This window comes from Pleurodeles waltl, chromosome 1_2 (assembly GCF_031143425.1).
Source record: "Pleurodeles waltl isolate 20211129_DDA chromosome 1_2, aPleWal1.hap1.20221129, whole genome shotgun sequence".
NCBI classification, from domain to species: domain Eukaryota; kingdom Metazoa; phylum Chordata; class Amphibia; order Caudata; family Salamandridae; genus Pleurodeles; species Pleurodeles waltl.
This window is the reverse complement of record NC_090437.1, coordinates 111,686,938-111,712,420: the sequence shown is the minus strand read 5'-3', so window position 1 is coordinate 111,712,420 and position 25,483 is coordinate 111,686,938. Positions and strand designations below refer to the sequence as shown.

At 46.2% G+C, this 25,483-nt stretch overlaps 1 protein-coding gene across 1 annotated transcript in view; it reads left to right on the top strand.

Annotated features, from left to right (window-relative positions):
- The first annotated feature begins 1,801 nt into the window (after positions 1 to 1,801).
- NRG1 (neuregulin 1) overlaps positions 1,802 to 25,483 on the top strand; it is a 1,391,739-nt gene continuing 1,368,057 nt past the window's right edge. Inside the window, exon 1 of the mRNA XM_069236759.1 lies at positions 1,802 to 1,834. The gene's annotated coding sequence lies outside the window, so the exon portion shown is untranslated. The remainder of the gene's footprint in view (positions 1,835 to 25,483) is intronic.

Genomic DNA, 25,483 nt, shown 5'->3' with positions numbered 1-25,483 from the left:
TACAAAGTGTATTTAATGTGTCCTAGGTACAAAAAGGACAGTTCAAAGTCATTTCTTGTTCCTTGGTTGTACAACAACCAGTTTTGGCAATATGAGCTTGGGTGATTATCTATTATGAACAGAGTATATGTTCGCGAATGGATCATAAGATGACCAAGATCTTTGTTCCTCGCAAACATGTGTGAAAGCGCGGATACCTGACCACCAAATTCTTGTGACTGCTAGGCGGTTTTTGAAAAAGTCAGCTGGGCAGGAGTCAGGTAAATACTGCGCATGGCACTTCGCTCTGTTCCACATAGGTACCAGCGGGGTGAGCAAAACTTTGAGGTATTTTTTAGGCTGATAAAAACTGGTATTGATACAATTCTGATGTAGCAAGCGTGATAAAGACATCTCTCCCTCCAGTGATCTCTCTCTGTCTTTCTCTCTCTCTCTCTCTCTCTCTCTATATATATATATATATATATATATATATATATATATATATATATATATATATACACACTCACACACACATATATATATATATATATACACATACATAGTGAGAGACAGAAATACTCTATGGGGGAGAGAAATCTCTCTCTCTCATATAGATATATATATGTATATATTTTATATACATATGTGTTTATATGTGTGTATGTGTATATATATATATATATATATATATATATATATATATATATATATATATATATATATATGTATTTTATTTTTTCACACAAAATTCTCTTACTCCCAATGATAAAATATCCGCCGGTTGAAAAAAGAAAGTCCTAGTCACATTGTTGCTTTTTGCAGTTGGTTTTAATGGCACACATACCACTCATATATATATATATATATATATATATATATAGAGAGAGAGAGAGAGAGATTTTTCAGAGAGGCCGACCCCCGCCAGAGTAAATCCCTGGTGTCTAGTGGTGTTTCCTGGCTGTGGATAGCAACCACGGTGGGGAGGTCTTTGGAGTTCTGTTTTCCCCCCTGGAGCAGAAAGCAGCCTTACCCGCTGCTTCCTGCTCCGGTGAGGGAAACAAACTGTGATGTCAGCGCCGATGCCACAGAGGGGTGGGGGAGACACAGAAGCTCTTCCGTGTCTCCAGAGGGGTTTCATAGAGTGCAAGAGAGAGATAGATATAATTTTTGTAAAGTTTTGTCAATGCATTTGTGGTTTCCCTGGGGGCTGCGATTGGCCCCCAGGGAAACCACACACATATAAAAGTGATCTCTTTACATATACATAAGGAGAGAGAAACACTCTCTCCCTGTATATATATATATATATATATATATATATATATATATACACATATATTCGCCATCAGTTGTCTCACAGCGCGTGCCTTCAAAGCAATGCACATACTCCAATTGATGTGTTTCAACCGTAGCTTTTAGGAAAAAATAAAAAAGTCAGCATAACTCTTGTGATTGTGTTTCTGCTAGAGAAAGATCAGACTTTTGTCTAGTGGCAGTTTTCCTGCCTTAAAGTAGCGCAGAAGGTTTTTGTGGCTGCTGCAATCATCAAATCTGTATTTTATGTGAAGTTGAGTGGATTAGCAAAGCCAGCCATTGTCTGCGCTTTAATACAAATTAAATGTATGTGGGAGGGGGGCTATAGAGAGATGAAGGGCACTTTTGCTGGGTGGTAGTGAGGGAATCCGAGGAGGAGGTCATGGGAGTGGGAGCACCACAAATGACTGTTGCACTGGGCACCACAGGTGCTAAAAACTTTGTTGATGGATATGTGGCAAGGTGAAGTAAATACTGTGTCTTTATTGTTTTTTTGCAGTGTCTTCAGAGAACCTCCTGATTGAGGGAAGAAGCGAAGGTAAGGTGACTGACATTTACTGTTGCTCACATCAAACACACCCACCAGCAATTGTGTGACTGTCTACATAGGCTAGTGTTTTAGAGGGCCAGTTTAGCCGGTATCAGAGATGGCGTCTCGTTGGATGACTGCTGCTCAAGCCCTAACGAGTTATGGAGGACAGCTCTGATGCAGGATCAGAGACTGCGACAACAGATACTGAGAAAGCATCTGAGGGAGAGGACAATAGAGCAGACTCTGGGTGTGATTTTTCAGTCAGAGGAGTCCAATCCGACAACTCCTCTTCCACTGATTCTGAAGGAGACGATGAAGACCGTTGTGTTGTCCTTTTGCAAGCACAGTCTGTGCAATGGGACAATAGCGTGTTAGCCCAACTCAGAGAGCAGGCACCGCAAACACAGACAGAGTGCCCTCTTGGCAATCCCCCCAATTTGGTTCAGCCCTAAATTCCACCTTTCACTGGTGACGCTGGATGTAAAGTCGATACGGCCAACTTTTTGCCAGTCGACTATGTCCATCTCTTTTTGAATGTTGACTTCCTTCAGCAAATTGTGCAGCAAACAAATTTGCATGCATAACAATTTCTAAGGGAGCATGGAGGCACTCTAGGGCCCCGTTCTAGGACACACCAGTGGACTCCCACTTCACTGCCGGAGTTTAAGATATTTTTGGGCCTTACGCTCAAAATGGGGTTAGTGCAGAAACCCACCTTGCAGTCCTACTGGACGACTCGCATGGTTTGGGTAACCTCTATCTTCGCACAGGGCAAAACAGGGAAGGGCCCAAATCGTATTGTGGAGACATCAACATTATCTACACAAAACAACCTGGTTTTGTAAGGCGGACACCTGCGTTTTTGGTACTGGGCTTTGCGGCCATATAGGGAAACCTACTAAAGCCAGACATTTCTGAAAACTAGACACCTGAGGGAGTCCACAGAGGCGTGACTGCTGTGGATTCCCCAACGTTTTCTTACCAAGAATACCCTGCAAAGGTGAAACATTAAACAAAAACTCTATTTTTCCTAGCATTTCTGTCACACAAACTACAGGAATGTGCAGGGATCCACAAAATTCCTACCACCCAGCGTTTCTCTATTTGTCCTGATAAAAACGCTACCCCACTTGTGTGCCTGTGCCTAGTGCCTGCTTCAAGAATGGATCACCCCAGGGTCAACATGGAAGGACTACCATTGACCGCTGTATGATCCATTCCTGTCATGGGCACTAAGCCCAGGCACACCAGTGGGGTAGCATTTTTATCAGGACAAGTTGGGGAACACTGGGTGATAAGTAGTTTGTGGATCCCTGCATATTCCTGTACTTTACATCACAGAAATACAAGGAAGAATAGTGCTTTTATTCAACGTTTTACCTTTGTAGGGCATCCTGGGGTAAAAAAACTTTGGGAAATCCTCACAAGCAATACCTCCCTGGACTCCCTTTGATGTCTACTTTTCAGAAATGCCTGGATTTTATAGGTTTCCCTAAATGGTTCCTGATCCCAGGACTAATTAGTACACTCACCTTAGTTATCATTATCACCATAATACGTTTTAGGACCTTCCCTGTCGCGGGCACTAGGCCTACCCACACAACTGAGGTACCATTTTTATCAGGATACCTGGGGGAATGCTGGGTGGAAGGAAGTTTGTGGCTCCCCTCAGATCCCAGAACTTTGCAGCACTGAATTGTGAGGAAAGAGTGTTTTTAGCCCATTTTTTAGGTTTGCAGAGGATTATGGGTGAAAGAACCCAGTGGGAGTCTACCAAGTCACCCCATCTTAGATTCCCCTACAGAAATACTTTCCAAAAATGTATAGGTTTGGTAGGATTTCCGTATATGCCAGCTAGCTAGAGGCAAAAAATCCACAGCTAGGCACTTTGCAAAAAACGCGTCCGTTTTCATTAGAAAAATGTGATATGTCCATGTTGTGCTTTGGTGCGTTTCCTGTCGTGGGCACTAGGCCTACCCACACAAGTGAGGTACCGTTTTCATCAGGAGATATGAGGGAATTCTGGGTGCGAGGACGTTTGTGGCTCCCCTCAGATCCCATTAAACTTTGCAGCACCGAACTGTAAGTAAAAAGTGTTTTTTTAGCCAAATGTTCAGGTTTGCAAAGGATTCTGGGAGACGGAACCCGGTGAGAGCCGCACAAGTCAATCCATCCTGGATTCCCATAGATGTCTAATTTAAAAAAAAATTAAAGGCTTGGTAGGTTTCCATAGGTGCCGGCTGAGCTACAGCCCAAAATCCACAGCTATGCACTTTTCAAAAACACGTGAGTTTACAATGGAAAAATGTGATGTGTCCATGTTGTGTTTTGGAGAATTTCCTGTCAAGAGCACTAGGTCTACCCACACAAGTGAGGTACCATTTTCATCGGCTGACTTGGGAAAATGCTGGGTGGATTGAGGTTTGTGGCTCCTCTAGGATCCCAGAACTTTGCAGCACCGAAATGTGAGTAAAAAGTGTTTTTTTTGCCGAATTTTCAGGTTTGCAAAAGATTCTGGGAGTCAGAACCCAGTGAGAGCCCCACAAGTTAACCCATCCTGGATTCCCCTAGATGAGATATTTTCAAAAATGTACAGGCTTGGTAGGTTCCCCTAGGTGCCGGCTGAGCTACAGCCCAAATCCATAGCTATGCACTTTGCTAAAAACACACGTTTTCAATTGAAAAATGTGATGTGTCTATGGTGTGTTTTGGAGCATTTCCTGTCGCGGGCACTAGGCCTACCCACACAAGTGACATACCATTTTTATCAGGAGACTTGGGTAAATTCTGAGTGGAAGGAAGTCTGTGATTCCCCCAGATCCCAGAGCTTTGCAGCACCGAAATGTGAGTCAAAACTGTTTTTTAGCCACATTTTCAGGTTTGCAAAAGATTCTGGGAGACAGAACCCATTAAGAGCCTCACAAGTCACCCCATCCTGGATTCCCCTAGATGACAAATTTTCAAAAATGTACAGGCCTGGTAGGTTTCCCTAGGTCCTGGCTGAGCTACAGCCCAAAATCCACCGCTCTGCACTCAATGGAAAAATGTGATGTGTCCATGTTGTGTTTTGGGGCGTTTCCTGTTGCGGGCACTAGGCCTACCCACACAAGTGACATACCATTTTTATCAGGAGACTTGGGGAAATGCTGGGTGGAAGGAAGTTTGTGGCTCCCCTCAGATCCCAGAGCTTTGCAGGACCAAAATATGAGTAAAAAGTGTTTTGTTTTTTTAGCCAAATTTTCCGGTTTGCAAAGGATTCTCGGAGACAGAATCCAGTGAGAGCCCCACAAGTCACCCCGTCATGGATTCCCCTAGATGTCTAATTTGAAAAAATTTACAGGCTCAGTAGGTTTCCCTAGGTGTCAGCTGGGATACAGCCCAAAATCCATAGTTAGGTCCTTTGCAAAAAACATGTGAGTTTTCAATGAAAATATGTGATGTGTCTGTGTTGTATTTTGGGGCATTTCATGTTCCGGGCATTAAGCCTACCCACACAAGTGAGGTACCATTTTGATCAGGTGATTTTGGGAAAAACTTGGTGGAAGGAAGTTTGTGGGTCCTCAGATCCCAGAACTTTGCAGCACCGAAATTTGAAGGAAAAGTGTTTTTTAGCCACATTTTGAGGTTTGCAAAGAATTCTAAGTATCAGAACCCAGGGAGAGCCCCACAAGTCACCCAACCTTTAATTCCCCTAGGTGTCTTGTTTACATTAATTTACAGGTTTAGTAGGTTTCCCTAGGGGCCGGCTGAGCTACAGCAGAAAAATCCATAGCTAGGCACTTTGCAAAAAACATCATTTTTCAACGGAAAAATGTGATGTGTCCATATTGCATTTTGGCGCGTTTCCTGTCAGGGGCACTAGGTCTTTCCACACAAGTGAAGTGCCATGTTTATTGGGAGACTTGGGGGAACACAGAATTGAAGAACAAGTGTTATTGCCAGTTGTCTTTCCTACATTTTGGCCTTCCAAATGTAAGACAGTGTGTAAGAAAGAAGTCATTTTGAGAAATGCCCTGTAATTTACATGCTAGTAAGGGGACTCCTGAACTCAGATAAGTGCAAATAACCACTGTTTCTAAGCTCCTTATCTTACACCCATTTCATTTCAGAAATACAAACGTTTCCTTGATACCTATTTTCCACTCTATATATTTTACCAACGAAATTGCCGGTATACAATGAAAACCCATTGCAAGGTGAAGCTTATTTGTTGGCTCTGAGTTTCTTGGGTTCTTCACAAACCTACAAGACCTACATATCCCTGCAACCAGGATGGTCCAGCAAACATAACAGTGTATTGCTTTAAAAGATCTATTCTAGTTTGAAAAAGTAACGGAAGAAAAAGTAATCGGAAAGGAATGTTTTTTTCAACTCAGTTTCAATATTTTTTTATTTCAACTGCTACTTTCTGTAAGAATATCTTGAAGGATCTACACAAATGCCCTTGCGAATTCAGAATTCTACTTTTCAGAAATGTTTAGCTGTCCAGGATCCACTTTCAGTTTCAAACCCATTTCTGTCATAACTGGAAGGAGGCTGAAAGCACAAAGATAGTAGAAATGGGGTATGTCCCAGTAAAATGACAAAACTGTGTTGAAAAATGTGGTTTTCTGATTCAAGCCTGTCTGTTCCTGAAAACTGGGAAGATGGTGATTTTAGCAGAACAAACCCTTTGTTGATTCCTGTGACAGGGAGCCACTGGATGAAGGAGATGGAAGTGGGCCGCCTTGAGCCGCCTCTCCAGTGCCCCAGGGGGATGAATGAAGGAAAGATATCAACACGCATAGTGGATGTGTCGATGATGCCGGAAGAAGAGAAGACAGTGCTGGAGATATGAAAAGGCACACGGATTTAAACACTGTGAGAGAGGTGGACGGGAACACGGTGGAAGGGGAACAAGAAAGAGAAAAGCAGGCTGGAGAGGAGATTCAGGGGAGAGACGGATGAGAACTGAAGACAACACTGGCGAAGGAAAGCTTCCTAGAGACCGAAGGAAGAGGAGATCCGGGAGACCCAGAGGGGTCTGCCACGTCCCAGGAGGGATGTAGCTCATCCAGTTATGTGACCGCTTGCGCGGCCATCTGGGATCAGTACTAAAGAGAAGAAGAAGGAAGAGACGAAAGGCCCGAGGGGTAAACCCAATCTGGGACCATAGCACAGCACAATAAGCCATATCACTGTGGTATTGTGGAACATTATTTTGAAGCATAAGCATAAACTGGGTGACACCAAAGCACTATTAACAAAAGATAGAGAACCTCACACCCCTCCCCTTGTTTCTACTCTGTTATACTGCATGGAAATAGTAATAACTAAGATAACGGTAAAGCTAAGAAACAAATACCTGACCCCGTTCTTCTTGTTTTCTTTGCTCCTGGAGCCCACAAATTGGTGGCAGTGGAGAGAAGCTTAGAAATCCAGGAAAAGAAAGCACCACAAGAGGTAACCCCATGGAAGAAGAAGAGGACAACAACAGGCAAACTGTACCCATTCGGATACAATAAGATACTAATAAAGAACTCACTGCTTCAAGATTACTTCCCTGACTGGTCTAATACTTTTATATTTGAGGTGAACAGCATTCCTCCCCCTTTCCCCATGGGAGGACCCTGTGACAATGCCATTTGCAGGGAAAAAAAGATGCTTTCTTTTGCAGTACTTTTTTCCCATTTAAAAAAAAAAAAAACATTGCTGTATTTTGGCTAATTTCTTAGTCTCCTCGAGGGGAACGCACAAACTCTGAGTACCTTTACAATCCCCAGAATGTTGGAAAAAAGGGATGCATATTTGGCGTGCGGAGCTTATGTGGAGAAAAAGTTATGGGGCCTAAGTGCAAACTACCCCAAATAGCCAAAAAAGGGCTCAGCACCAGGGTGAGGGGAAAGGCCCAGCAACTAAGGGTTCCCACACAACACTCATGGATTTTGATGCATTCCCAGATTTCCAAGAATCTGTAAACCCGGAAATGTGACAAAAGCCTACGGCTCCCCAGGGAATGCCTGACGAGGAGAAATAACTTTATTTCTCCTTTTTTTTCCTCTTTCTATGTGTGCTGCAGAATGAGAGAACGCCTCCATTGATTGTTTGTGTGCAGGAAGTTGTCCCTTCCTGCATAAAAACAGTAAATCCTACAACGCAGACAGCCTTGCACCATAGTACATGGGTGGCAGCATTGGCACAAGGCAGCCAGTTGTGCGCCAGAGCGGTGGAAAAGGACAAGAATTCATCGCATCTCAGAGATACAGTGCATTCCTGCCCTTTTCTTTCGATGCATGGCAGTGCAGCAAGAAGCATTGTTCCGCTGCCCTGTGCCAAAATATTATAAATGTGGCCCTGTGTTTTAGAGGAAAAACACAGGGGCTTATTTACAACAAATTGGTGCAGGGCAGCACCGCAAGTCTTTTTGCTGCACTGCCCTATCCAAATCAGAAAGAACAGGGATGCACTGTAATTACAATATACAGTGCATTCCTGTCCTTTCAGTCAGCGCAGTGCACAATTTGGTGCCTAGTGCCAACGCAGGTACCCTTGCACCATGGTGCAAGGGTGTCTGCATTGTAGGCAGGACTGTTTTGAGCTGGAAGGGACACCTTCCTGCACAAAAACAATCCTTGGAGGCTTTTTTTCTCTTTCTGTGTGTGTAGCAGAATGCAGCACACATAAAAAATATTTTTCCTTGTTACACCTCCCCTGGGGTGGAGTAAGGTTTTGACGCATTCTCAGATTCACACATAATTGTAAATTTGGGAATGCGTCAAACTCATGGGAATACTCACTGCAGTGCTCATAGAACGCCCCCCTGACTCAGTGTAAGGCAACACAGTGACTTGCGCTGCATTGCTCTGCACCATATCTACGAGACCTTGGAAGCCATACAAAGTGGCTTTCCGTCGCCTCATAAATATGGGTCTGCACTTTGTGCCGCTGGAGCATCATAAAAAGTGATGCTCCGGTGGTGAAAGGGGCTTGTAAACATGCCTCACAGAGTGACAGTACGTAGGTGTCGGGGGAGGGTCCAAATAATCCTCGAAATACAACCCAGCTATTTCTGATAATGGGTCACATTGTGGAGACTATTATTTTACACTTTTTTCAGGGAAAGCAGGCTGCCCATAGCATGTTGGCAATTGTAAGAAAACTGGGCTCTTTGCAGATGCCACCGCCACCCCCCACCCCTCCCCCCCCACTATTTGTCCCCATGTCAACCCCTAGATGTTTTTCTTTCTAACCTGATAGTGCACTGAGACTTGCTAACCAGGCCCCAGTGTATGCATTCTCTCTCTAAATTGTCATGTTGATATGGTGAATTTCTGACTGGCAAAACCCTACCCCTCTGTAAGTCCCTAGTATAGGAGTCTGTCCTGGTGTGTAGTGGGTACCTATGGTACGTACACCTTATACCAGGTCCAAGTATCCCTTATTAGTGTGGTTTAGACAGTGACAAGAAGCCAGGCTCTCTAGAGGTAGCGGTGGATGAGCAGTCAAGGCTTATCTAGGAGACATGCAAAGCTCATGCAATACCACTGTAGTCATACAGTACTTACACACGTCAAAGAAAATACTCAGTGTTACAAAAATAAAGGTACTTTATTTTGGTGACACAATTACCAAAAATAGCGTTACAGACTATACTCCCTTAGGAGATAAGTAATACACAAGTTATATACACTAGTATGCAGAAATATGCATAACAACAGGTAAAAAACAGTGCAATTAGTGAAAATCACATTATTTAGAAATGGGACTAGAGGGAGTACAAGCCATATACTAAGAAAGTGGAATGCGAAAGGCGGTCTTCCACCTAGTGTGCAGAGGGGAGCTGGGAGTACTAGAAATGCCCAAAGGTAAGTACCACAACCCACCCCCGGGACCAGGAAAGCAGGAGTAAATCACAGTGACTTTCCCAGAACACACACAGAAACGAGACGAAAAATTATGCAAAACCCAGAAGAGACTGCGAGACACCAACAGTATATGCCTAGACAAGAAGACCTGTTAAAGAAGGGGACCAAGTCCAAGAAGCACAGAAGAGTCCAGGAAGAGCAGGAGCCCCTGCTAACCCAGATGAAGGTGCAAAAGGAGAACCATCGGTGAAGAAGAAAAGTCAGTACTGCACCCAAGGAGACAAAGTTGGGTTCCTGGAGGGTGCAAGTGATGCCCCACGCCGAATGGAGGATTGCAGTCGAGTTTGCGTCATCGGAGTCCGCCAACAATCCTTGGCACATGCAAAGCTCGTGGTTAGCGGAAAATGGCACTGCCCGGGACCAGGTGAACTCTACCCAGGAAGGGAAGTCAGAGGGGACCCTCACCAACTCTGAGAGCCCACAGAAGACCAGGCAGCACACACAGAAGTCCCAAAACATAGGGAGAAGAAATCTGCAGAAGAGGTCCACGCAGCACTACGACAAAGGCTCCCATGCCACTGTAGACCCACTCAGGAAGCTGTGCTTCGCAGGATAGATTGCTGGAGCCAGAGCTACAAGATGCATGAAGGACTTGGAGGAAGGATGCCAACAAGCTTTGGCAGCTGCAAAAGATGCAGTGCACGGTGGTACTGTCTTACCTGGGGAGGCAAGGTCTAACCTATACCAAAGTGGGACAGCTGGAAAAGGGGACCGTCGGGACCCCTTCAGTCCACCACCTGTGATGCAGAAACCACGCAGATCAGCAGGAGAGGGGATCCAGCAAGCTGGTTGTCGTTGCAGTTGGTGCCTGCAGAAGCAGGGGAGTGACTCCTTCACCCAAAGGGAGATCCCGTCTTCCTTCTGATGCAGGCTGAAGATGGACTGTCTTCAGAGGATGCACGACCAGGAAACTGTTGCAGTTGCTGGCAAGAGCCGGAGTTACAATGTTACAGGAGGCGTCTTGCTTCTTTGTTGCAGCTTGTAGGTTCCTGGAGGGTCCAGATGCAGTTTCTTCAGTGAGAAGTCTAAGTGGAGAATGCAGAGGATTCCTGCTGGAGTCTTGCAATCCGAATCTGAGGAACCACCCAAAGGAGAGACCCCAAATAGCCCTGAAAGGAGGAAATTTTTACCTAACCAGGTAAGCACCTATCAGGGGAGGGCTCTGACGTCACCTGCTGGCACTGGCCACTCAGATTCTCCCAGAGTTCCCTGCCAACCTTGAATCCAAGATGGCAAAACCCAGGACCCTCTGAAGGAGCTCTGAGCACCACTCCTGGGGTTGTGATGGACAGGGGAGTGGTCACTCCCCTTTCCTTTGTCCAGTTTCGCGCCAGAGTGCCATGTCGCATAGTTTCTTATTATGGTAATGAGGCTACTGGATTTGGGAGACAGGATCACATGGATTGTGGCTACTTAGTAGAATTGCACACCACACGACGCCTGTCGGTCTCATCCGGGTTCTCCGACTGACTAGCAGTGCCTCACCTCTGGCCGAGATGATTGTGGCAACCGGGTACATGACAAGAAGACTACTCAAGGGAATTGTGGTCGATCAGATCCCTTCCTTTTCTCTCAGTTACCAATGAGTCTCATACAGGCAAAGATAACAGAGGCAGAATATGTTTCAATAAGGATTTATTGAAATAACTGCATCTTAGATAAAAAGGCATGTATTGCAATAACTAGGATGATAAAACACAGTAAAGGCGAACAGGTGACTAACAGGGTAAAACTCAAGAATAGTCCAACCATAATGTTACTACGAGTGATGTATATATTTCTCCTACCTAAACTATGTCTGAGCACAGCGTAATAAGCCTAATCTGCCCTTCAGGTTTCCTCTCTGGGGGTATATCATCCCTCATACCTGGAGGAAGAAGCATGTAGTCTAGAGAGACACCGTCACCATGTGGATCAGGGGGCCGGCCGTCAAAGCAAGTAGCTGCAGTGAAGCAGTCAGCAATCAGTATGCAGTCATGGTCATCTGGCTGGAATCTCCCTCCAACGTGTCTGGGAGAAAGGGGTGTTTTTATAATAAAACAGCTGACATTCTAAGAAATAGTCCCCACATATGAGTGTGTGTTTTCTATGAATGTTGGAGACACAGCAGACCACGTTTATCGGCAACCCTATCTTACTGTAGCCTTGGAGAAAGCACAAAGTGAAATAAATGTCCTACTAAGAATTTAATGCTTTCTTAGATGAAAATACAATGAAAATAAAACAGTACCGCAAATGTTGCTATTGCTATACAAATAAAACAACGCTGAATAAAATGTAACAGGGCTAAAGTGCACAGCGGCAGGCCTAGTTAGCCTAAAACAATGTGTCTAAAACATGGCTAAAATAGCTATACAGCACCCTCCCCTTGCCAGTCAAAGGTGGTTTAAAAGCTTAAGGTTAAAGAAATCTAATAACTCTTACGCAAAAAAAATATATATATTTATATATATATATATATATATATGTATATATATATATTATTATATATATATTATGTATATATATATATATATATACATATATATATATATATATATTATGTTAACAGTAGCAGGTTTTTTTTGTTTTTTTTTAAACAGTTTTTATTGAGTTTGAAAATTATAATCAACAATAAACATACAGTGCAGCGCAGGTTGTTGCAAGACATGACAGTATCATTATATCACAGTACCATAGGGCAGTGTTGTCCAATCTTTTTATCGCCGCGGACCGGTAAATGTTTGATAATTTTTCCGTGGCCCGCTTGTCCCATTGTGTGACAAGCGGGCCACGGAAAAATTATCAAACATTTACCGCCCGCCACAGTGGGGCGGCCTGGTGCCGATTGATCCACGGACCGGCACCGGTCCGCGGCCCGGGGGTTGGGGAACACTGCCATAGGGTATTATTAACTTAAGTCCAAGCTAAGAGGCGATGGTAACCACTGCAGGAGAATTTCCCTCCAACCCACCCCTCCCAGCAAAGATCCACATGAGACCATACATTATATAAATTGTGGAAAACAGAAACATGGCAACACCATATTTGGCCGTCACCTGCTCAGTAGGTTTAATGTGTATCCTCACCCCCTTCATCCTCCGTACTGCCTGCAGTGCTTAAGTCCTCCACACCAGTAAACCTTTCAAGTAAGGCTACCCAAGCAGCCACATCAATGAGTGCCCCCTCATCCCTACGAGTCATGCGCATATGTTGTTCCTCAGCCGCACCCCATTCCATTAAGTCCCGTATCCAGCAGGAAATCAACGGACTCCGGGGGCTCATCCAACCAATAGCTACCTTGCACCGTGCCAATACCAGCGCCAGCTCTGCTAGTTTATATGGAACACTCTGGCCCCGTGGTCTCTGCACCACACCCAAAAGACAAGTCATTGGCTGGCCTCCAACCCCTATGCCGTAACCTCCTCAACTTTCGCTGCCACTTCCTGCCAAAAGGTATACACTGTCCTGCAGGTCCAAGCCAAATGCAGGAAGGATGCACCAAGTGCGCCACTCCTGGGGCATCCCACTGTGCGTCTTGAATTAATCTAGTTTAGTCAGTAGGGCGTAAGATATGTCCGGTGCACAAAGTTAAAGTGTAATAGCTTGAACCTATTGTTACATGACACCGTGCACACCAGGGACAACGCCAATTCCCAATCAGCATCTGCTATGGGCTCCTCCAGTTCACTCTCCCACGCCCTGCACCCTATGCTTCTCACACATGGTTGATCTTCCCGGAGAGCTTTATAAAACCGGGTAATCAGGTGAGTCCCCTCACCCCAGTTAATCAATCCATTCAGCACCACCGAGGACTTAGGGGCTACTGGAAAACCACACCAAAGCTCTTGTGCCACAAGTTCCATTTTTACATATTGCAAGAATTGTCCAGAGCCCAGGCCAAACGAATCCTTAGCTTCAGTGAAAGAAATTAACTCTCCATTAGGGTATAGACCTCCAGCCACCTCGCATCCTCCCAGCCTCCAAAGCTCCATGGACATCAACTTTTCCATATCCCTAAAGGATGCTAAATCCAATATCTTCAGCTCTCTGTTGAAAGGGGCCCGTCGGAGCACATGTTTAACTGCCTGCTCCCAGATCCTGGCAGTGGTCTTAACCAAGTAGGGAACAACAGGATCAGATCAACCCCCGACATCAATAGATGCACCAAATTCCACCCATCCTACATTCCTGCAAACAATCTTTTCTCCCAATTATCAGAATCCATCATCCACTTAGCAGCGTATTGCAGGTGTGCTGCCTAATAATATTGTCTAATATTGGGAATCGACAGCCCTCCCCCTCAAGGTCCCTCTGCAACACGGGCAGAGCCACCCTGCTACGTCGATCAGCCCACACCAATGAGATCAGCAAGCTATCACTAGCCTCCTGCAAAATGCAGGTAAAAACAACAGCTGAACCTGAAGTTACACAGGCCATCGGGCCACCGTGGAATCTTCGAAAACCAGGTGGTCCAGTGTCTTCTGGGAATCGTGGTTCAGCCTGCCTCCAAGTTTCAGGCTGCTACCTCACTCCCCAGGACCCTGGCTACTTCCCAAAGGATTCCAGCACCCTTACTGCTGCCAAGGCTTGTTGTTCGCCAACCCAGTGACTATTACCTTTACGCAACACTGCAGGTACAGGGAACCATGTGCAACCTGCAATGAACATCTGCAACCCTACCCCAGCTGAGTTTTTGCATCTCATTGCCAGCAACGTCATGCCAGTGGGAAAAGCAGCTTTGGCATAAGTCCCGTTCAGCACCCCCGACAGCCAGGACCACACTGCACCTATACTCCACGGACCTGGTTGAAGTGAACTGGCTGTTGTGGCCTGGCCCCAGGGCCCGCACTAGCTTAACCCTGCAAAGGTAGCTCATCCCACAAGTGGTAGTTTTCCACCAGTGGCATCCCTGCCATTGACTTCAAAGCAAGTACCGTTCAGCACCACAGATAGCCGAGACAACTCTGCACCTGGACACCACAGGCCAGGGAAACTGCTCTGACTGTTGTGATCGGGTCCCATGGATTGCACTAACTTAACCCCCCCATCGGTTCCATGCAACTCATCCTTTAAGTGCATTTTTGCTATACATCACATTTTCTCCATTGACTTCAATGCAGCATTAAATGCCATTTCTGAAGTGATCTTCTATTGCTACTGAAATTGATATCTCAGGTTCTCCCAAACCAATACTGTTCATTTTGGTGTCAAACTTTATATAGAAATAAGCTCTATTTTTATTTTTTGGTTTTGGATTTCTTTCAAGACAGGAATTTACTTTTTTTCCATGTTTGTGCTGTTAAATGCTTAACAAATGTTCTTCTGAATAAAGCCTGACTGCTCTTTGCCACACTACCAGGACTGAGCTAAGGATTTGGTAGTGTGAGCCTAAGCACCATCCCTGGGGTATTGTGAGAGTATTTCATGGTGAGGACTAACCCCACACTCCATACTACTTCACTTTCCTACAGTAATCATGTATTTGAAAATATTTTAGATGGGATAAATTAACATATCTGCAATTTTTAAATTGTTAAATATTTTTAGAGCTGCCAATTGTATAGAATAATTGTGAGAAAAGTTATGATTCAGGATGGAGCTATGACTTACTTTGCAGAGTTGAAGCATTAAAACATTTAAAGACGAATGACCTATCACAGATCCTGCAACCTGCTTCTCTGTGATTTTTGTGATTTCTTATTGGTTAAAAAAGAAATCCAAATGAGAATGCAGGACATGGGAGCAACAGATCAGCAAGGGGTAAAAGCAGAAAGACAGAGCAAACAAGGGGTGGTGGGGAGAAGTAGAGAAAGTGATAAAGAGCAAGGAAAGAAGACATGCTAGCCTGTGGAGTGCTAGCTGAAAAATAAGCATTGGCAATGGCAAACAGTATGGCATTATAATGCATTGTCAAGCCAGACCCAAAAAATCCATGTATGCTAATGTCTGCCTCCTCCCATCTGTGCTGCTGCCAGAGAAACCCCATAAATCATCTCGTTATCTAAGATACTTTATTAACATTACAAAGGCATGTTTGTGCTCAGGCAACAGGACAAAATAAATTATCAAAGCAGTGCGGGGGTAAGTGCGTATTTTGTAGAAGCACATACCTTGGCCCATATTTATACTTTTTGACACAAACCAGCACCGGCGCTGGTTTGCGTAAAAATTTTTACTGCCGGCTTACGCCACTCCTACACGCCATGCGGGCATCTTTTTTAAGGAATTACGCTAGCCAGCGCTGCGGACTGGTCGGAGTAAAAACAAATGACTCAAACCAGGCAGCGCCGGCGTAGGGGAAAATGGGGGTTGTGCGTCAAATAATGGTGCAAGTCAGGTTTGAGGCAAAAATCATGCCTCAAACTAGACTTGCGCCATTTCTTGATGCACAACCCCCAATGAAATGACTCCTGTCTTAGCAAAGACAGGAGTCATGCCCCCTTGCCCAATGGCCATGCCCAGGGGACTTTTGTCCCCTGGGCATGGTCATTGGGCACAGTGGCATGTAGGGGGGCCCAAATGAGGCCCCCCTATGCCACTTAAAAAAAAAATACTTACCTCAACTTACCTGTACTTACCTGGGATGGGTCCCCCATCCATGGGTGTCCTCCAAGGGTGGGCGAGGGTGGTAGGGGGTGTCCCTGGGGGCAGGGAAGGGCACCTCTGGACTTCTTCCATGGTCAGAGACCATGGAAGTGAGCCCACAGGTCCCTTAACGCCTGCCCTGACCCAGGTGTTAAAAAACGGCGCACATCAGGCTATGCGCTGTTTTTTAAGGCCCTCCCCCTCCTGTGCGTCAAAATGACCTGGGAGTATAAATAAGGCGCACAGGCCGTAAAGTCATTTTTTGGGTGTCAGAGTTTAAATATGGTGCACGGTTTGCGCTGAATGTGCGTCAAAAGTTTTGACGCACATTCAGCGCAAACAGAGTATAAATATGCTGCCTTGTGTCCAATCAAAAATGTACTCCTAGGGGCTTTTTTATTACATTTGACACAGGCAGTGCAGCAAGTCACTTTGCTGCACTGCCTTGCATCAAAAGAAGATGGCAGAAATGCCATTTATCTATGAGATTTGGTACATTCCTGTCCTCTTCTACTGTTCTAGTGCATAATTGGCTACCTTGCACCAACGCAGGCACCCTTGCGCCTTCCTGCACAAAAACAATCAATGGAGGCGTTTTTCTTCTATGTATGCTGCAGAATACAGTAGACATAGAAGGAGGAAAAAAGGTGAAGAAATTGAGTTATTTCTCCTCGTTACGCCTCTCCTCGTAAGGCATGGGCCTTTTACGCATTCCCAGGTTTAAAAATCCTTGTAAATCTGTGAATGCGTCAAAATCCATGGGTGTTGCATGGGAAACCCACAGCAATGCCCATGGAGCGCCTCTTTTAAGAAGAGCAAGGCAACGCAACAACCATGAAAAGGAGCCTCTGCAAGTCAGAGGTGTAATGAATCAACTGATGTAGTGAGAAGCAATGAAAATAAAAAATGATCTGGGGGGGCAAACTCAAGAAAAAGGAGGAATGCCATCAACTAAGGAATAGGGGACATAGACAAGAAAGTCATCCATTTAAGAGCAAGGGTCTTGCACAAGGACCGTTTTGTGTATTGTATACAGTAGGTCTTCTACAACAGGCAGCTAAGGCTTCTTGTAGGTGAGACCTACAAAAGGGCATTATTTTCCACTTTGTTCAGTCCATATGAGCTCGGGTATTTCACAGTCATTAGTTCCAATGGAAGTAATTAAGGCCCCATTTTACGAACTAATTTGCACAACTAAATTGAAGATAGATAGTGGAAATTCCGGTGTGGAACGCCTTGAAATGGAGTTGTAACCTACAATCTTCTGACTGTGCTTATTCAGAAGCACACAAGGCACATTCCCACCCTGGATACATTCAGGAATTAGCTAATGTCAACAGAAGGAATAAATACCGATTAGGACCTGGGAGGGGACAGCCACACAATTAATTAGTGGGGGTATATGTAAGTGCACACCTTTTTCATGTGCTCATATGTGAATTGTTCCACATGTGAACCCTCCTGGATAGCTTCGTTTCTCAAAGCTTGTTATTGGATTTGTTGGGGGGCATCTTCTCAAAATCACCCCAAGCCTTGGAGTAAACCTGCAGTAGTAAATGAAGGTATCGTTCTGAGAACCGAACCGGATTCTAATATTAACTATAATTTGTTTTGCAAGGAAATCGTGTTTACGTTCTAGAAAAGGACAAGAACACTGCTATTAAATGATGTCTTTATGAAATATTTTTTTTAGAACTGACAAACTATAAAAGTGATCTAAAAATAACATGCGAAGTATACATTTGTACATGATGTTTATATACGGTACTTGGCTGGCCACTGAGTGCTATGAAACCGCCTGTGTTCAGCATGCATTGTATTATAAGCACAAATAGCTAAACAATTTTTTTAACTTTTATTTTTTGTTGTTGTCCCTATATCACCTTAGGTATAAGTGTGAACAAGCATGAACGCCCTCCTGATTCATCTACCCCTTAAGCTTATGTCGGGCCATACTCAGTCAATGTTCCGACACAGGGGTTCGCCCCACACCCTGCATCATTAACAACTGATCAAGAGGTATAATCAATGGACATCGTAGCTTTCCATCAGTTTCCAGAATGACCCACGTTCTGCATCCTTCCACTTCCATTTAATCTTGTCATCCAGTCACATTGAAGGAGAGGGCTGACACCATACTTTGCATATGTCTCTCCTTGCCAGCATAATAAGATAGAATATCAACATACTTTGAAGTTTTGTAGGGGCCGTTGAGGAAGGAGCATAATAAATCATACAAAACATAATAAGCGGTGGTCTTACCTCCACTGTGAATCCAGAAATGTCAGAAAACGTCTTATTCACACCTCTCCAAAAGCATTCCAGCATGGGACAAGCGGCCAACATATGAACATCCTGAGCTCTGCACCACTTACACTTGCCAACCACAGCTTATCTCATCTTAGTCAATTTTGCTTGGGTCCAATACACGCTGAGTAAAGTAAAAAAGTGATTACCTCTTAGGGTGGCAGATTTGACCACAGTGTACAGCATGCTTGTAGATACTTGCCATTAAATCTTCCAGCTCAGCGTTTGGCAAGTACTACTCCCAAACCAGTTGCGGGGATCTCATTTTTCCTTCTGCGGCTGCCACCAGGTGTCCATACCAACATGATACCTCCTTCTTCCTTGCTTTTGGATCTTGAAGATCCTGTTCCATAGATGTTAACTCCACATTCAACCACCCTTGACTCTGAAGCCAAGCAAATAGTTGATAATACTTGATAATACCTGGAAAGTGTCCCATTAGTCAGTTCTCTCCACCTATCCCAGAACAGACCCTCACATCTCTCCACTGTCCTCCCCCAGCATGTTATTCCCGCAGCTCTCAGGGGCTTGGCTAAGCTATCTGGCAAACATACTGACGTATCTGGTGAGTCCCATACCGGGGACCCTTTACTATACTATGGAATACCCAAGAGGGACTGGGCTCCAAACCACAGTTTCGCTGCTGCTTTCAGAGACTTTAGCCTTACTCTTTTTGAACAAGAATTGGTGTACATATAGCCAGCCTCGGGCGATCCATTCAGCATAACAAAATACATGAGACCCACTAACAAACCAACTGGCCACTTCAGTGGCATTCTGTTGTTCTTGATCTGATATATGCCCAAGAGTACAACTGGAAATCTGGCAATCCCAACCCCCCATTCTTTGTCTTCCTCCGCAACTTCTTCCAGAAAAGTCTGACCCCCTTATTGCCCGAAATAAAGGATGTTACTCTTCCCTGAACCTCAGCTAGGAATTGCTTGTCTCACTCCAATGGGATATTATCAAACAGAAATGCAATGTTGGGGAAAATGAACATCTTTACCAGATTTATTCTACCGTAAAAAGAAAGTGGGATATTTTGCCACCTTTTTAACGTTAGATCAACCTCTTTATGTAGTTTCCCCATATTCACTTCAGGTATCTTCTCTAGATCGTGCAGAATCGTGACACCCAGGTAACGATCCTGCACGGTCTAGAGAGGATACTTTTTGCAGTGCATGAAGCTTGGCCACAATATAAACCCCTACAGTCAGAACCACTCTCAATAACGGGTCAAGAGAGATATGCAGTACTAGACAAGTGTTCCAGTACAACTTGCCAAGATAGTACCTTCAAAAAAGCAGTCACATCATGCTGGCAAACGTGACAGTTCTCTTAGGTGGGGTAAAGTGGGTCAGATGTGGGCTTAGATTTATTGAAAGATCAGGTTAAGACAAAGTCATCTATACATCAGGTCTGCCACTGAAAAGACAGAAGGATTGGAGAAGAGTCTAGTGCATGTCAGGGTAGTTTCAGAAAGACTGTGATTTCTACTGCGAAGTTTTATCACTTTTCAGTTCAGTGACTTTTGAAGGCAAGTCTGATTGAATCTCAGTCAGCCACGTTAGGTTCATCCCTGAAAGATCAGTGAGGCTAGGACAGTGCAAGTTAAATGTAAGGTTCACTTAGAAGAGACCTGTATTGTTAATCTCTCTGCTTGATGTCCCACAGGCCAATTTTTCGTTGCTACTGCCCTGCTTCTTCTACTATACCCTGCTGTCCTGCCACTAGGTATCTATGGTTGGCCACTCATTTTGCACCAAAGACACAAAAGATGACAGGATGAATGCTTGCAGTAAGTGTAACCACTGACAATAACTCTAGGTAGCATTCCTACCCATTGTTCTTTTACCCACCACACCACCTCAATTTTGTGTTTGATACCCATTTTGCACAACTGCTCAGCCAGCCTATGTTGTTTGAGCATTCTGTGCATAGATATCATTTATGGGTCATCAAGGGTCGTAGCTGTGACCCCCTAGAGTGTTCCTTATGAACCCTGGCACTGCTTTTCCGACACTTCACCTCAGAGGTAGAAAAATTAGTGCCAAGAAGACACAGACGATGTGCTATGTTATCCACCTTAACCTTCTGCCTTTTTTCTATTACGCTAATAGTGAACAACAGTTTATTGTTCACTATTTGTGTAACAAAAATGTCACACCAGGATGTGGAACAAGACCTTCAGTGGCAGATGTAAGTAAAACCTGTTATTAAATGTATGTTGTGTGCATGCTTGTGAATGAGTGTGTGTTCGTGTGCAAGAGAGTGTGTGTGTTTGTGAGTGTCTCTATATGTGTGAGCTTGTGTGCATGTGAGGAAAATGAAATAGAACTGTAGGAAAGAGGAAAGAGTCTGGAGGAGTAATTACTAAACAGACAAGAAAATAAAATTATAAATAGTTGATTCAGAACTATAAAAGTATGATTAAAGACAAAAAAATTTAGGGCCTGATTACAACTTTGGAGGAGGTGTTAATCCGTCCCAAAAATGACGGTAAAGTGGCGGATATACCGCCAGCCGTATTACGAGTCCCATAGGATATAATGGACTCGTAATACGGCTGGTGGTATATCCGTCACTTTACCGTCACTTTTGGGACAGATTAACACCTCCTCCAAAGTTGTAATCAGGCCCTTAGTGCCTCATTTACAAGATCACGATGCACCAGTTTTCCTGCACTGCCCTGTGCCCCCTAACGACGCCATGGGGGCACTGTATTTACAATACAGTGTTCCATGGCGCACAGTGTCCACAACTGCATCAGAAATTCTGATGCATTTGTGGCGCTAGACCTTAGCTTTGCTGGACTAGCATCAAAAATGTTGACGCTAGTCCAGCAATGCTAAGGGGGCTCCATTGGAAACAGCACTTTAACGCCTTCCTGTGATGGCGCAGAATGGTGCAGTGAAATCTTGTAGATTTCACTGTGCCATTTCTGTTGGGATTTTTGCGGGGGAACGCCTACCTTGCATACTTTATACCAGGTGCAGGTATAAAGTGGTGCAAGGCTTTACAAACTGGTGCAATGGCACCAGTTTGTAAATGATGCACTGTATGGGGGACTGTTTGTGCCACGAAGCTTAAAAAACACATCATGCTACTGCAGCAAAGGGACTCATAAATGAGGCCATAAGTTTTTTACAGAGAAAATCAGTGTGGCAAAGAGCTCATCTTGTGAGCTCTTGACGGCCATTCAGAAACTTGCAAGTCCACCTGCTAGTAGCTAACTCCAAGCCAAAATCTCTGTAACAACCTACCAGAAATCCTTGGAAACAAGGTTGAGACTGTATAGAGGAAATTTGATTCCACTACAAATTCCAACACCGCCCCACCCTATGCGGAGAATGCGCCTCTGGAGCTGAACCACCCAAAGCTCCTCATCGTTCCCTTTCTCTCTGAGAGAGTGCTAGATCTAATTAAACAGACTAAATCGATCTCTCCATTAGATCCCTGCCCACCTGAAATACTCCAGGAAATTGCACTCACAGTGACCCCTCCTCTTACATCACTACTAAATCACATTATAAATACATACATCTTTCCATTAGAAAGGAAGAAAGCCTCCATTTTGCCTCTGCTTAAAAAATCCACTTTGGATCCTAACGAAGAGAACTACCATCCTATTTCACGTCTCCCCTTTTCCGGCAAAAATCCAACTCCACCCTCATGTCAGTTGTCACCGCAAATGGCACATTGCCCACCTTGCTACAAATAGGTTGTACACTTCCTTTGATTTAATTTGTTCCTTTAAAGCAACACTTTCCGCCCGTTTCCTTCTCTCTTGCGGTATCCCCAGCCGTTGCGTCCCCTGCGGACCCTCCCGCCTCCCCCCTGCTCCTCACCGTCCGTTTCCTTCTCTCTTGCGGTATCCCCAGCTGCTGCGTCCCCTGCGGCCCCTCCCTCCTCCCCCCTCCTCCTCACCGTCCGTTTCCTTCTCTCTTGCGGTATCCCCAGCCACTACGTTCCCTGCGGCCCCTCCCGCCTCCCCCCCTTCTCGCCGTCTGTTTCCTTCTCTCTTGCGGTATCCCCAGCCACTGCTTCCCCTGCGGCCCCTCCCGCCACCCCCCTCCTCCTCACTGTCCGTTTCCTTCTCTCTTGTGGTATCCCCAGCCTTTGCGTCCCCTGCTGCCCCTCCCCCCCAGCCTTCCCATTCGTCCAGCCCTCCCTCCTCCCAGCCGCCACTCCCTACCTCCCCCCATTTATGGCAGCCGCGACGCGGTAACGAGGAGCAACCCTTGACCCTGCTTCAGCAGGCAGGTCGTTCCCCCCTCCGCCACCCAGCGCCACCTCCTCACCGTCCGTTTCCTTCTCTCTTGCGGTATCCCCAGCCGCTGCGTCCCCTGCTGCCCCTTCCCCCCCAGCCTTCCCATTCGCCCAACCGTCCTTCCTCCCATCTGCCACTCCCTCCCTCCCCCCATTTATGGCTGCTGCGGCATGGTAATGAGGAGCAACCCTTGACCCTGCTTCAGCAGGCAGGTCGCTCCCCGTTCCGCCGCCCATCGCCACCTCCTCATCGTCCGTTTCCTTCTCTCTTGCGGTATCCCCAGCCGCTGCGTCCCCTGCGGCCCCTCCCGCCTCCCCCTCCTCCTCACTGTCCGTTTCCTTCTCTCTTGCGGTATCCCCAGCCGCTGCGTCCCCTGTGGCCCCTCCCCCCCCAGCTTTCCCAATCTTCCAGCCCTCCAAAGGTGCCCCAAAGGCAAGCCCGTCTGTGCCCGTCCGCACCAAGACCGCGCCCAGCACCAGTCCCCCTGGCCCTCTCAGACAAACCTACTCCCCCCTCACCCTCCACTCACTCAACCCAGGCCCTCGCCCCACCTGCACCCTTTCCAGCCCCACACACACTCATGGCCCCTTCACCTGCCTCACCTTTCGTTTCTCCTGCTCCTCATCCCTCATCCCTCACGCCACACACCAACCATACCGACCCCCCCGACAACACACACAACCCCCCCAACGCAATACACACTTGCTCTGCCCCAACCCCCACCAACCAGCCCCACAGCACACCACCCCACAACCAGAACACACCCTGTAACAACACCCTCATGCACCACACCAACACCACCCACCACAACCACCTCAACTGCCTGCTCCTCAACACCCGCTCCCTTCACAAACGTGCCATAGAACTCTGGGACCTCATCACATCACACTCACCTGATATCACCTTCCTCACGGAAACCTGGACCAACCCCTCCTCGGAACCTGACATAGCCATCGCCACCTCCAAGGGATACAAACTCCAATGCAAAGACCGCCTCAACAGGCCAGGTGGTGGCATCGCCATCCTACACAGGGACACCATCAAAGTCACCACCAGCTCCCAAGACACTATTGACAACACACAACACATGCACTTCCTAATCAACATTAACAACAACTCCACCCTCAGAGGTACACTAATCTACAGACCACCAGGACCATACCCCGCCTTCTGCTACACCATCGCTGACACCATCAGCTTGCACGCCCTCACCTCCACAGACTACATCCTCCTCGGTGATTTCAACTTTCACCTGGAGAACCTACAAGACCACAACTCTACCTCCCTCATAGATAACCTCACCAACCTCGGACTCAAACAACTGGTCACCGCACCCACACACTCAGCAGGACACACACTCGATGCAATTTTCACCTCAAGCCAACACATAGCCTACACCCACACCACTGAACTCCTCTGGACTGACAACCACTGCATCCACTTCTCCTTCACCAAACCCCCACACACCACTATTAACACACCACACCCTACTGCATGTGGGACAAGATCCCCACAGAACGCCTGAACTCTCAACTGGCTCACAACCCCCCCACACCAACGACCCCAACACAGGAGCACACAACCTTTCGAAATGGATCACTACCTGCGCAGACACACTAGCCCCCCTCAGAAAACACATCACCACCCGCAACATCAAGAACGCCCCATGGTTCACCCCCGAACTCCAAGCGCAAATGCCGCCAAGCGGATAAAATATGGCGACAAGAACCCTCTACAACCAACTTCTCCACCCTCAAAGCCACCATTCGCACCCATCACCAATGCATACGCACCGCCAAAAGAGATCACTACAAGACACGCCTTGACAACAACTCTCAAAACAGCAAAGAACTCTTCACCATCATTAATGAACTAGCCAAACCCAAAGCCAGCAACATAGACCCCTCACACACACAGCCCCTATGTGACGCCCTCTCCAACCACTTCCACCACAAAATCCTGGACATCCACAACAGCTTCATACCACACACACCCACCACACACACCCCTCACTCACCCAACTCAACCCCCACTCATGACCCCGCCACCACACTCACCACCTGGGCCCCATCACACAAGAAGAAACCGAAAAAAACATGAACTCCACCCACTCCGGATCCCCCCCCGACCCCTGTCCACATCGCATCTACAACAAAGCCAGCCCAACCATTGCGCCCATACTCTGCGACATAATCAACTCCTCTTTCGACTCCACCACCTACCCAGACCCCTGGAAGCACGCGGAAATCACCGCTCTCCTGAAAAAACTAAGCCCACCCGGAGACCCTCTCCAACTATCGTCCCATCTCCCTCCTCCCTTTCCCCGCCAAGGTTGCTGAAAAACTAGTCAACGCCCGCATATCCCACTTCCTCAAAGAAAACAACACTCTTGACCCCTCACAATCCGGTTTCCGCAAGATCCACAGCACGGAAACCGCCCTCATCGCATGCACTGATGACATCAGGACCAAAGTCGACAAAGGCGAGACCGTCGCACTCATTCTCCTAAACCTCTCCGCAGCCTTTGACACTGTCTGCCACCACACACTCGGCACACGCCTCCACAACATAGGAATTCGCCACAAAGCCTTAGACTGGCTCACCTCC